Source organism: Meleagris gallopavo, chromosome 12 (assembly GCF_000146605.3).
Source record: "Meleagris gallopavo isolate NT-WF06-2002-E0010 breed Aviagen turkey brand Nicholas breeding stock chromosome 12, Turkey_5.1, whole genome shotgun sequence".
NCBI lineage: Eukaryota > Metazoa > Chordata > Aves > Galliformes > Phasianidae > Meleagris > Meleagris gallopavo.
Window position 1 is genome coordinate 17085097 of NC_015022.2, and position 11543 is coordinate 17096639.

The 11543-nt window shown below is 48.2% G+C and overlaps 1 protein-coding gene and 1 long non-coding RNA gene across 2 annotated transcripts in view; one reads left to right on the forward strand and one right to left on the reverse strand.

Annotated features, from left to right (window-relative positions):
* Positions 1–11543, forward strand: part of LOC100542183 (gonadotropin-releasing hormone II receptor-like) — a 37830-nt gene that overhangs the window by 18426 nt on the left and 7861 nt on the right. The gene's annotated exons all lie outside the window — the stretch shown is intronic.
* Positions 41–2658, reverse strand: LOC109369667. Its single transcript, XR_002119072.1, has 4 exons — positions 2599–2658; positions 2452–2481; positions 2052–2372; positions 41–1380 (listed from the first exon to the last, which is right to left on the reverse strand). It is a non-coding gene; the product is annotated as an uncharacterized LOC109369667 (long non-coding RNA).

Below are 11543 nucleotides of genomic sequence, written 5' to 3' on the forward strand. Positions count from 1 at the left end.
GCCTCGGGGCCGCCGCTCCGCCCCGCGCCTCTTCCCGGCCCCTCCCGCCCCGCGGCCCGGCGCTCACCTGCAGCGGGAACGGCCTCCCGGCGGGCGGCCGTCAGAGCGAAGGGAACGGGAAGTTGGTTCCCGACTGCGGAGCTCAGGGGTTACTCACTACGCAAACGGCCCGGGAGCATCGGAGCAGCGCCGGTTTTGAGGGCAGAGCCTGGTGGATCGCAGGCTGAGCACGGTTACATCACGTTGACAGCGATTTCACGGTGATAAATACATTGGCTTGAGTTGTGGGTTCTCTCAACGGCTTTTATCAGAAGTGAATCTTTTAATAAGAGCCGTGTGAGCAGCTCGCATTGAGCTGCTGGTGCTAAGGCAGCACAGGGTGGTCTCGGCGACCCTGAGGATCTCCTCCAGCTTGGAGATGCTGTGACTGCAAGCATGGAAGCACAGCGATTAGAAAGGCTGCTTGGCTTTACACCACTCAAATTGCTGGCTGCCTGCACACATTTGTCTCTAAATCCATCCTGTGAGCTCAGTGCTAGCTTTCCCTTCTTGCCACGCTGGATGTGATGATTGTGTGGGTTTGGGGTGAAGGTTTGAAGTCTGGATTCTGCCCTTTCCAGATGCTGCAAACCCACATGAACTCCGTGCATTGATGGAGGTTTGTCTGAGTGTCACAACTGGTGCACGTAGGGTCATCGATGACTAAAACATTGCCAGCATTATAATGGTTAATGGAGATTCTGAGAGCATTGATCCCAGACCAGTCCCTACCTCTGGGATTCCCAATGAGCAGAGCTTCCATTACAGCAAGCTGGGCCAAGTTGGGCAATGACAGCTATTGATGAGATAACAAGTTTGCTGTGTTGAAGCCAGATATCTGCTCCCATTCCTCTGCCATTGGATGAAACCTCATTTCACAGAGCAGCCGCTGTGCTGGAGATGAAGTATGGAAAGCTTTTGGTGCTGCTTTTAAGGGAGATGTAGCCTTGTTCTATTGCTGCAGGGCTGGCCATGGCACCGGCAAGCAGCTGTCTTCTCTTTCTTTTCTCAGATAAGTGCCCTTCAAACTTATTTACCTTTTCCTGTGTTGTTTTTACTAGATAGGAAAGCTGCCCTCAGTGCTTTGCTGCGGCTTGGTGCAAAGATGGCTTTGTAAGAGGGTCACTGCCAGCACAGCGGATTGAATAGCACTGCTGTTCTGCTCCTCATGAAACTGAAGATCTGATTATTTAACGTAGGCTGTAATAAAAATAGTTTCTGGTGTCGGTGGATGCATTTCAGCGTAGAAACAGGGCTTAAATGTCTTCATTTAATTCCAGCGTGTTTAAAATTGATCTCACGGACCGGAAAAGAGATTTTTTTCCCCTCCTTAACTAGGGCCTGTGAAGGAAATTAATATAGGGAAGGGAAAATAGAAATACAATACTACACTCAGTAAAACAAATGCTTATGGCTGAGGGGTTCGTTACTGGCTGGTAAGGCTGGAAAAGCCAGCTGTATGAGGTATGTTTTATTATAGAATTAACCTTGACCCAGGGTTCAAAGAGAAAGGTTAGCTGGAAATAAATCAGTGGTACGCTCAGGTCACTTCAAAGAGCCTAAAGCTGAGCTTGAAGATTACATGCTGTTTGTGTGTATGCCGTTAGAAGGGAACATATGGTAAAGATAATAGAAGTAAACTATTTATCTCTCTTTTTCTCCCTCTTGTAGGGTTTAATGTCTTTTTGTCCTTTGCCTATAAGTGCTGCAGGGGATGGCTTGGCTTCCTTTTCCCCAGTGCAATACATGCACTGTGCAGATAGTGGCACATTTTAAGATTTACGATGGCCTGATCTTTTTCACGTTATGGGGAAATCTGATGATTTTCCATTTTAAAGTAATTACTGAACAATAGGAAGGAGTCCACTTGTTAAAGGTGAACATAAAAGGAAGCTGCATCTATCTCAGGGCACTGTGCCTTTGCTAGATCTGCTCCTTACAGCACTCTTTAATCTGCCATGCTGGGAAACGAACACAGTGGGAGACTAGAGGTGGGATATACAGCAACTCACCTCTGGGTCATGGGCTCTGATGGAAGGCAGGTGAGGAGCTGGCCTGCAGGGCAGCATGGCAGGCAGCAGTGGCCCTTCTGGGACAGCGCTGTTGGGTTCGCTCTGCTGGCAAAACGCAGCGGCTTCATCACTCTCTCTTTAGTCCTGCATTGCCATGTTTCAGTGCGGGGTGAAGCATTTGTTGTGGACCATGGTTCCTCATCTGATTACAGATGATTGCAGTACAGCAGCCCAGTGCTCCTCTGAAGCTTGAAATTTGCCCCTCCAGGCTGCGCTTGGCAATATGGGTTGGCCACCAATGCTCCTCCATGGCTGCTGCTCCTACAGCCAGGGCAAGGAGATGTGGGGGCTCAAAGAGGACTAAAGGCACAGCTGAGGCTTACAAATGGGACTCACGTACCTGTCCTCAGGTGGGATGCTGCCTGGTGGGCTGTTAGAGTTAGGGCAGTGTTACAGTCAAAAAGATTAGCACAGTGGAAAGACAATACAGGAGTAAAACAGCAAAACTAACACAAATGGGATGGTGTTACAAAGGGAAGGTGCTCACCTGTCTCTGAAGATCTAGACTCACAAGGAAACTCCACAACAGAGGGATCTCCAACCAGAGATCCTTCCCCAGTGGCAGTCAGTCCTTAAATGAGGTCTAAGAGAGGTGAAGCTGGGTTCCACCCCTTCCTGTCCTACAGCTGAATTGCCTTCACCTGTGCTCCCGGGGCTGACCGGGTCCTTGCCCAGGTGCTCAATCAGTGGTTCAGGCCGTGACTCAGACAGGTAGTATGGTTAGGTTGTGCCTGGGCCTGATGACCTTGAAGGTCTTTTCCAACCTGAGCAATTCTGTGAACCCCAGGGTGGATTCCTTCATGTATTGCTTTCTAGTGACCCTGCCCCAAAACCCGAATCTGAGCTGAGAAGGAACATGGGAGAAAAATAGAAATCAAATGTAAGAAGTGAAACGCTCAGGGACTTTCAGTGCTGGGGAAGGCCTTTGTGTTCTGTCTGATGGTTCCAAAAACGGGATTTTGCTGCACCTCGGCTGCGTCAGATCTGAGAGCTTGTTCTGTTTTCCCTCACACCAGAGGCAACTGCCAAGGTTTATCTTTGTGGGTTTTTGTTGCAGAAAGGGAAACAGGAGTGTGAAAGGTCCAGAAGCCTCGTGTAGCTCTGGCCAAAACCGCGTTGTCTGCAATAGCGGGTTAGCTGAACCGCGGCCAAACCTCACTCTGCACCTCTCTCAGCGTCAGGCTAGAGCTGTGAGGATAGAGCTGAGCCCTTAGAGCAGACCCAGGCTGTCTGCTGGGGGACTGCATAGCTGAAAAATGGGTCTCTGTCCCCAGAGGAGCAGTCTGGAGAGGCTCCAAAGGAAGCTGAAGTTCGCAGTGCGGGTGGCAGCAGCCTCCCACAGCACCCTGTCTGCTGCCGTGCTCTTATTTGTGGCCCTAAAGGACGCTTTCCTTGCCCCAAGCAGGATCATACCCCTGTGCTGGTTCTGTTCGCCGGATGATGGCAGCAATGCATTTAACCTGGAGGCAGCCGCTCTGCCTGTTCAGAGCATCCCTTTCCTTCGCTGCTTCCCACAAGCCTGTGTGAGACAGCCGATGTGCTGCACTATCACGTATATAACATCATGTGCTGTATTTAGCAGCTGGGCAAAAACGTTGTCAGGTAGAACTTATCTCTTTCTCTTGCCTGGGCTCATCTCAGACTTGGGAACCTCAGTACAGCATTGAGCAACAGCGTGCTGCAAAGTCTTGATGCTCATACAGATCCTGTCAAACCACCCTGCAAAGTTCAGGATGGGTTTTTAAAGCATTTTGATGACGTTGCTATTTGGAGCAGGACCTCTTTGGTGTTGGGTTGAGTCGTTCATAGCCGTGCTGCTGTGAAAGGACAGGGGATAATGAGGCAAGAAGGAAAGAAATGCATGCCCTATTCCAAGGAAGTTACCTTTCCACCTCCCTAAATGTCCAAGGTGAGGCTCTTGATAAATTTTGGGTTAAAAGGAGCAGTATGCCTGCATGGACATCTGATCCATCATCAATAGTGACATTGGGATCTGTCACATAGGAATTGCCATCTGTAATCTGGTTGGAGGTGTTCCAAAGGGTAGGGAATGGGAGGGGGAGTAGGGGGTTGAAATACAGACGTGGTTTGCTGCAGGGAAGAGTGACTACAAGCCTAAAAGGTGCGTGTGCCCTTCCTTTCCAAATCACTCCATTCTTCCACCCGCTTGAGGAAAAAAAGTAGAAAATCTCAGGAAAAAAAAAAAAGGAATTTTTCTATGTGGTGGGTGCTGCATCCATGGGACACATAGGCACCCAAGATTAATCCAACCACCAGCATCAGCTATTTATTTAAAGAGGTAAATTCTCATCTTGTGTTTTAGCCATCAATCCCCATTAGTTTCCCTCCATGGTTGATTGAATAGTCCATCGGCTGTACTAATAAGCACCCATTAGCTGTCCCACGGAGCTTTCGTTTTATTAGAAACAATTCACGTCAGCCTCAGCCAGATGGAATGCTTTTAGCCCAGTTGTTTTGATTGCATTATTTGGAAGGTGCAATCTGAGCGCCTGGATGGCCACAGAGGGGCAGGAGCTGTGGGGCCGTGGGGAGCTGTATGGCCATGGGGCCTTCCCTCATCTCTTCTTCCTTGGACCAAACAAACCAAGGGACCACAGCTGCTTCTCACACCTTTTGCCTTCTGGACCCTTTCCCCATCTTCATAACCTTCTTTTGGATGCCTTCTGATAGTTTTATATCCTTGTATCGAGGTGCTTGAGGCGATGCCTTGCTGTGAAGGACAAGTTTCCTCCAAGGATTTGCAGCAGTTGTTTCCATCACCTCCCCTCTGTCTTTGGGCTTTGGAAAACCCACATCTCAGGACTCACTGTCAGCGTTCCTCATGCCATTTTGTCCTGCTTCTTCATTCCTCAGAGCACAAATGCAGAAGTTCCCCCTTTTGCAGTGTTTCAGGTTGGTATAAGCTGTTCCCAGGCAGTTTAGCTCGCTGTTCCACAGGGATTGCTGCAAATCATTGCTCAGCTGCTCTTCATCATACAGGCCTGGCTTCCATCTACCCGACAGTCCTGCTAAAAGGATAATAATGCTTTAAAAATTAAAGTCAGCCAAACAACTACTTCATAAATTCATGGCCTTGCCCTGATCCTTTCCAGAAGTTTTTCTTTTGGATGGAACCTGTATCAGACCTTGGATTCCTTTCCTTTGGAAATGCTGCTGCTTTTCTCCTTTGAAAGCGTGCTGGGTCATCTGGCTATGCAGAGGGGGTTACCAATTATCTGCCATTAGCTCAACACAAACAGCCTCACTTCAGAATAATCTTGTGATCTCTCCTTCAGAGAACACAGGATAATCTCTCCGTGATATTGTCTCATTGTGGGATTTTTGTCCTTGATGGATAAACCAGCCCTGAATCTTATTAAGCGCTATTCTGCATCCCTAGAAAACAGACAAACTTGTGGGAGAGGCAAATCCCAAAGAGACTCTTAGCTTCACCTACCTGATGAGAAGCAGCTCCGTTTTGCAGCAGCTGTTTCTATCTGAACTGCTTCTGAAAGCAATTTAGGTATGAACGCAGCCCTCGCTCTTCCGTGGGGCTGATGGTCCTCAGCTCTTCAGATCTGGCTACCAGCAGGTAACCATGGCAGATGAACTGGGGGCTTGCTCCAGGGCCAGTGGAAGGCAGCACTGGGCAGCAAGGCTTGTCTAATGGGCGATACAGCATCTTCTCCATCAATGAGAGGTCCCCAGGTTCTAAGGCCTCGGAGGCCTCTGCAAGGCGCATGGCTCAGAGCTGTGATTTTCAGTCCAGGCTTTTCCCGTGCTTTGCTCTTTAATGATAGGAAAGGGCTTTTTTTTAATCCATCCTCTGCCTTTGCATCACTATCTGCACTGAGGACTGCCCTTACTCCCAAGAAGAGTCCCTTGGGTGGGGACTGATTGAACACAACATGCAATTTGCTGCTAGGTGTGCCAGCGGGGGTCAGGTGCCTGTTGCATCTAAAAGAACCAAAGAATTTACTTTAGAGTACTGAATGTGAAACTGTCAGTGCCTTGGCTGCTTTCCCATGGCAGGTTCATGGCTTTACATTGGCGCATAGACTTCAAGGTGCAAAGAGACGTTGGCTTAGCAGGTGTCTCTCAGACACCACTGCAATAAATACAAATGGTAAATTTTTGGCAATCCCTGCTTTCTCTTAAAATCTAGGGTCTTTATATCTTGGAGAGAGTTATGACAGCGAAAGAAAAACAAATCCATCAGCCACGAGGGGAGTTTGGAAATGTTTTTTTTTAAAAAAAACACGTAGATTTGATAGGAAATATTGAGCAAAGTGTAAAAGGGAAAATCTCATCTTGTAGAAATCTGACAGCTCCAGTAAAGTCAAATTGCTTCTCAAGGGATATCAGTGGGAGGAAGGAGCCTACTAAAGTCTGAAATTCATTAAAAAAGAAAAAAAAAGGGAAAGAAAATTGTCTACCTTGCCTTAGATATTTTGTTTTTCAGTGCTGAGGTCCCAACAGTCTTTCTCTGCCCAAGCTCTCCTGGTGCCACCAGCCATTTCCAATCGGTGCAAAGAATGGGTCTGATTTTTACCACTGAGGGTTCCAAAGGGTTTAACCATGGTGCTGTGCTCGTCCTCTGGGTACCAGGGGATGGGGCAGTATCCTGCGCAGCTCCTTGCCTGGGGATGGGTAATCACACAGTGGTTTTCAGAAATAAATCCATTGCAGGGGCAGAGAGTAGATGGGGATGCTGAATATATAAAAGTCAGATTATAAAGGCCTGTTAAAATATGCTCGTAGGGAACGACAGCTTATAAGGGCCCTGTTATCTAATTACTTCTGTCAGGCAGAGAATTCTGGACAGCAATTATTTTTAACCAGACCACTGCTGGAGGAGCTTTCTTGCTTCTCAGCACTTCTTAAGGGCAAAACGAGGGGCTCTGTAGAACAAACCTCTGTCTCAAAGGGTTCATTTTTCACTTCTCCAGTGCCTGAAATTGGGGTTACTTCTTTCTTTTTCTGGATTGAACAGGGCACATCTGCACCCCAAAAAGGAACCAGGTGTTAGGGCTGATGGTCCACACAACCATACGAGACCAGCTGGACTTCCAGCACCCGCATGACCTCAGATCTTCCATCATGCTGAGAAGAAGCTTTCTAACCAAATTAGTTCCTCTGTCCCGTACAGAGAGATCCTGGGACAACGTCTCATCTTACAGAGCACTTCAGTCCCAGCTCTTTGACCCGTGCTTGGGGAGCTGCCCCCGTTTTCTCAAGGTCTTTTGAATATCAGTGGGGACGTTCATCATCCCGGGGCATGCAGGAAGGTATTGATCACATATGATGAATTGGTGCGTGTGTCGTGCAGGAGGAGTGATTAGTTAATGGATGAATGATGGCAAAACTTGTGCTTTCATCCCTAATGGCTGCTTGTTCCCCTTCCTGAGGAGGAGGAACTTTGGGTTTTGGGGTGAGGGAAATGGTGCTGTGAAACCACGAGGACCTAACCCAGCAGGTAACACAAGGGGCCACGCTGCTCTTGGTGAGATCAACTTCTCTTCCAGCTTCCCACCGGTGCAACTCCCAAGACCAGCACTGATTTCCCCCCTCTACCTCCTCATTTTTTTTCCCTATACGAACATTTTGGAAGCAAAGCACATTATTCCAAATGCGATTAAGTCGTTTGGAAGAGGATTATGGTGTTTGGGGAATAACACCCTCTTATTCCCGAATGAGATCAGTCACACAGGGAGTTAATCGGGGGCTCTGCTAAGCCTGCAGCCCCACATCAATCCCAACCTTGGCATCGTAGGAAGCAGCAGCAGCCATGCAGCTATGGCTTGCATCATCTCCCAGCGTGATTCGTTTTTCTTTCATCCTCTGATATGTATTTATTATTGAAAATTAACGGGTTTCCTAAATTTTGATTTCCAGGCTGGGACCAAACACAGCTTAGGCGGTTAGCGATGCATATTTATTTCCATCTCGAGCAGGAAAAATATAACTTCCTTACTCGTGTTTCTATAATTTCTTTTCTGCCCATATGCAAATTGCTGGTTTATTTGTGCGAGATTTATGCAGCTAAATGATGGGGAATTATAGAGGCAATTCAGCACTTAGAAAGGAGGGAGACAATTGCTGCAATTTGCTTGTGCCGTGCACTAATTCCTTCAAAAAATGCTTTTGCTCATTTATTTGCACCAATTTCTGCACCCCTAAGCAAGCTTGGAAAATTTTCTCCAGGGTCAGTGCGCAGCAAATGGTGTATATTTCTTTCTGCCCATGCCATCGCCTCCCCATAATCCTTTATAGCAATTAGTAACAATAATGAAATATAGCTGTGATTTCTCAGTGCTGGCTGAAGAAACACAGCCCGTGCTGTGAATCAAGCACATTTTCTGGTCAAATTGGCCATGCGAGCTCGCTGCTCAGGAAGCTTTAAATCCTCCTCTGCATTGCTAGGAGCTAAGCTCAGCAGGGGGAAAAACAGCGTTAGGAGCAGAATTGTTCCCCATTCCTACCCAGGACTTTGTCCTCGCCAAAAACACTCCCCTGTGCATTGCTCGCTTTTGGGACAACATGGGGTCATAGAATCACCTTGGAAGAGAGTTCTAAGTCCAACCCAACCCATCCCACCGTGGCCATGGGATGGAGATGGGACGTGGGGCAGAGGAGCAAGGCTGGAGGTCCTGCAGGAGGACTTGCTGTGCTCGGACATCACCGGGCAGCTGGTGCCCAACTGTGGGAGAAAGGGAAGTGATTTAGGTTTGACCGTTACCAGAAAAACGTGTGCGGAGGACGGGGCAAAGAGAAGAGCAGCCGTTTCCTATTAGGATAAGAGTAGGTCAGGTGTAGTTAAAACTGAGTAAATGGAGCAGGAAATGTGGCCGTATATTACTCACCCAAGATATATTGCAGACATTAGCTCTGTTTGATCGGGCTGTGCTGAGGTGCGGGGCTGTGGGGTGGCCAAAGCCCAGCTTTGTGCTCTATTAAAATAAATATATGGCCGGTGTTTAATAACGCCGCTGCGTTTGGATGTAATCGAAAGTCTGCGTGGGCTCTTCTGGAAGGCTGTGCATGTAATGAATCCATGCCTTTTGAAGGTGGAAGGTGCGATATTAATACTGTTTACATAGCAAAATAATTTATGGATATCCACTTAACAACGTCACTGACTTCTAATGCATGTCTGCTCCTCCCAGGAGCAGTTGGGGTGTTTCTGGGAGTTGCAGCTGGGCAGGGATGAAGCTCTGCAGCCTTTATTTTTGCTAGGAATTAAGAAAATAATGCACTTTTTTTGGTTAAAAACCACACGTAGGGTGGGCAGCATCACGGGTGAAAATACACTGAGATTCTGGTGCTTGGAGCTTGGGCACTGAGTCTTAACGGAGAGTTGTGCTGCTTCTCAACACAGAGCAGTGGGGATGGGGCTGTGCAGGACAGCCTCTACGGATGGTGCAAATCCATTTGCAAAAAAAATTGAAAAATAATAATAATAAAAAAATGACAGCATGGGCAGAAGGTGCAATAGGTTCGGAAGGACGCTGTCGCCCCGGGGAGATGCCGCCGTGTCCTGTGCGCATTAATGAAACACTTTCTTTCCGGTTAGGACTTGAGTGATGCTCATTGAAAATCAGGCTGCCATGGAAACCAGAGGTGTTTGGTCTTTTGGGAACGCTGTCGGACGGAGGTGCGGGGAGGGGGAGGAGGCGGCTCTGCAAAATGCCCCATTTGCTGTTCCTGGGTCCCCATGGCCGTGGCTGGGGCGGGCAGCCTCGGGATTTTCCTTTCTCTTTGCACTTTGGTTTCTGTTCCTGGGATTTTACTATCACCTTTTGGAAGCACTTGGTGGTGGGGTGGGCTGAAAGGTGACGTTCTGTTTCCCAATGGCCAGAGCTGGTCTGTGTGCTGCACTGCAAGGATTCCCAAATCTCCCAGTGCCTGTGTCTGTCCTCCCAGGGAGGGCTTTACTTCCGAGGTTCCCCCAAACAGTGCACATTAGAAATACCTGGGAGAAAACAGAGGCTGTAAACCAAATCTGGTGATACTCAACCTCTCACCTGTAGAGATTTTTCCTCTTTTTTTTTTCCTCCTTCTTTTTTGAATCCTATAGAACCAAACCCAAAGCCCCAAGCCCAAAATCACCGCGTGTTCAGTAAGTCTCTATCCCTAAACCCATGTGTGAAGGCTGAATTTGCTTCCACCCTGAAGTCTTATGTTCCCTTTACGAGTGCTGGGCTCTGCACATCCAGGGGTTGGACTCAGTGACCCTTAGGGGCCCCTTCCCCCTCAGGATGTTCTGTGGCTCCAGAGCCACATATGTGGGTTTCTGTGGGCACACGTGTCCCTGCAGCTGCTCGAGGTTGGTCTGTATGTTGCATGTGGCTTCGTGCAGTTGTGCCATAGCAAATACAGAAATAACGTGAGGGTTAAAAAAAAAAAAAGTCTGGAGGATGGCATTGTTCGTGCTGGCTAAAATCCTGTGAACAAAGCAAGCGGCGTCATTTCACTTGCAAATTGAGCAGCAAAGCAAAATACCATTTATGAAACTGTAATTTATTCTAGGAAAATCAAGCACTTACAGTGTCTGCTCATCGCAGGTTAAGTTACAGAAAGGGAAAAAATAGATTAATGATGAACGTGACAACATTTCAGGCTCAATCATTGCAGCAAAATCCTGCTCAGGTTGCGTTTCTGTGGCATTAAGGTAGTGATTGCTTTAGGGTTGGAGACGTTGCTCCCACTGGCAGCTGGGGACATCACCAAACCACCAATGGGCACCAAAGCCCGTCACTGGCAGCACTGCAGGATACGCTCCATGGTTCATTGAAAGTCTCCCAAAGCCTGCTTTTGGCACTGGGCTTTGCTCCCTGTCCCTCTCAGCCCTTCCATGGCACAGAGTGGGTTCCTGTTGTGGTTTAGCCTGGTGGGTGGCTTGGCACTGCACAGCTGTTCGCTCACTCCTCCATTCCCGGTGGGATGGGGAGAGAATGGGGAAAAAAAACAAAGTAGAACTCGTGGGTTGAGGTGAAGCTATTTACTATGATAGAGAAAAGGATAATAGTTATGACTGTATATACAAGTGATGCACAAGTGATTGCTCCCAGCCCCTGATGCCACACTGGCCCCTCAGCGAGTGGAAGACCACAGATGAACTCCCACCCCTTTCAAAACTCTCCTTCCATATGGTATGGATCATCATTTTGGCCAGTTAATTCAGCTGTCCTCATTCTGTTCCCTCCATAACTCCTTGGGCCCTTGGCTGAGAGTAATGGCCTTGGCTCCTTACAACGCTGCTTAGCAGCAACTACAAACATCGATGTGTTATCAACATTGTTCTCCTAGACCCAAAACACAGCATCATACCAGGCACTAGGATGAAAACTATTCCATCTCAGCTGGAACAAAGACAGTGCCCCTTCCCTGGAGGTGCCCGAGGCCATGGATGGCAGCCTGGGCAGCCTGAGC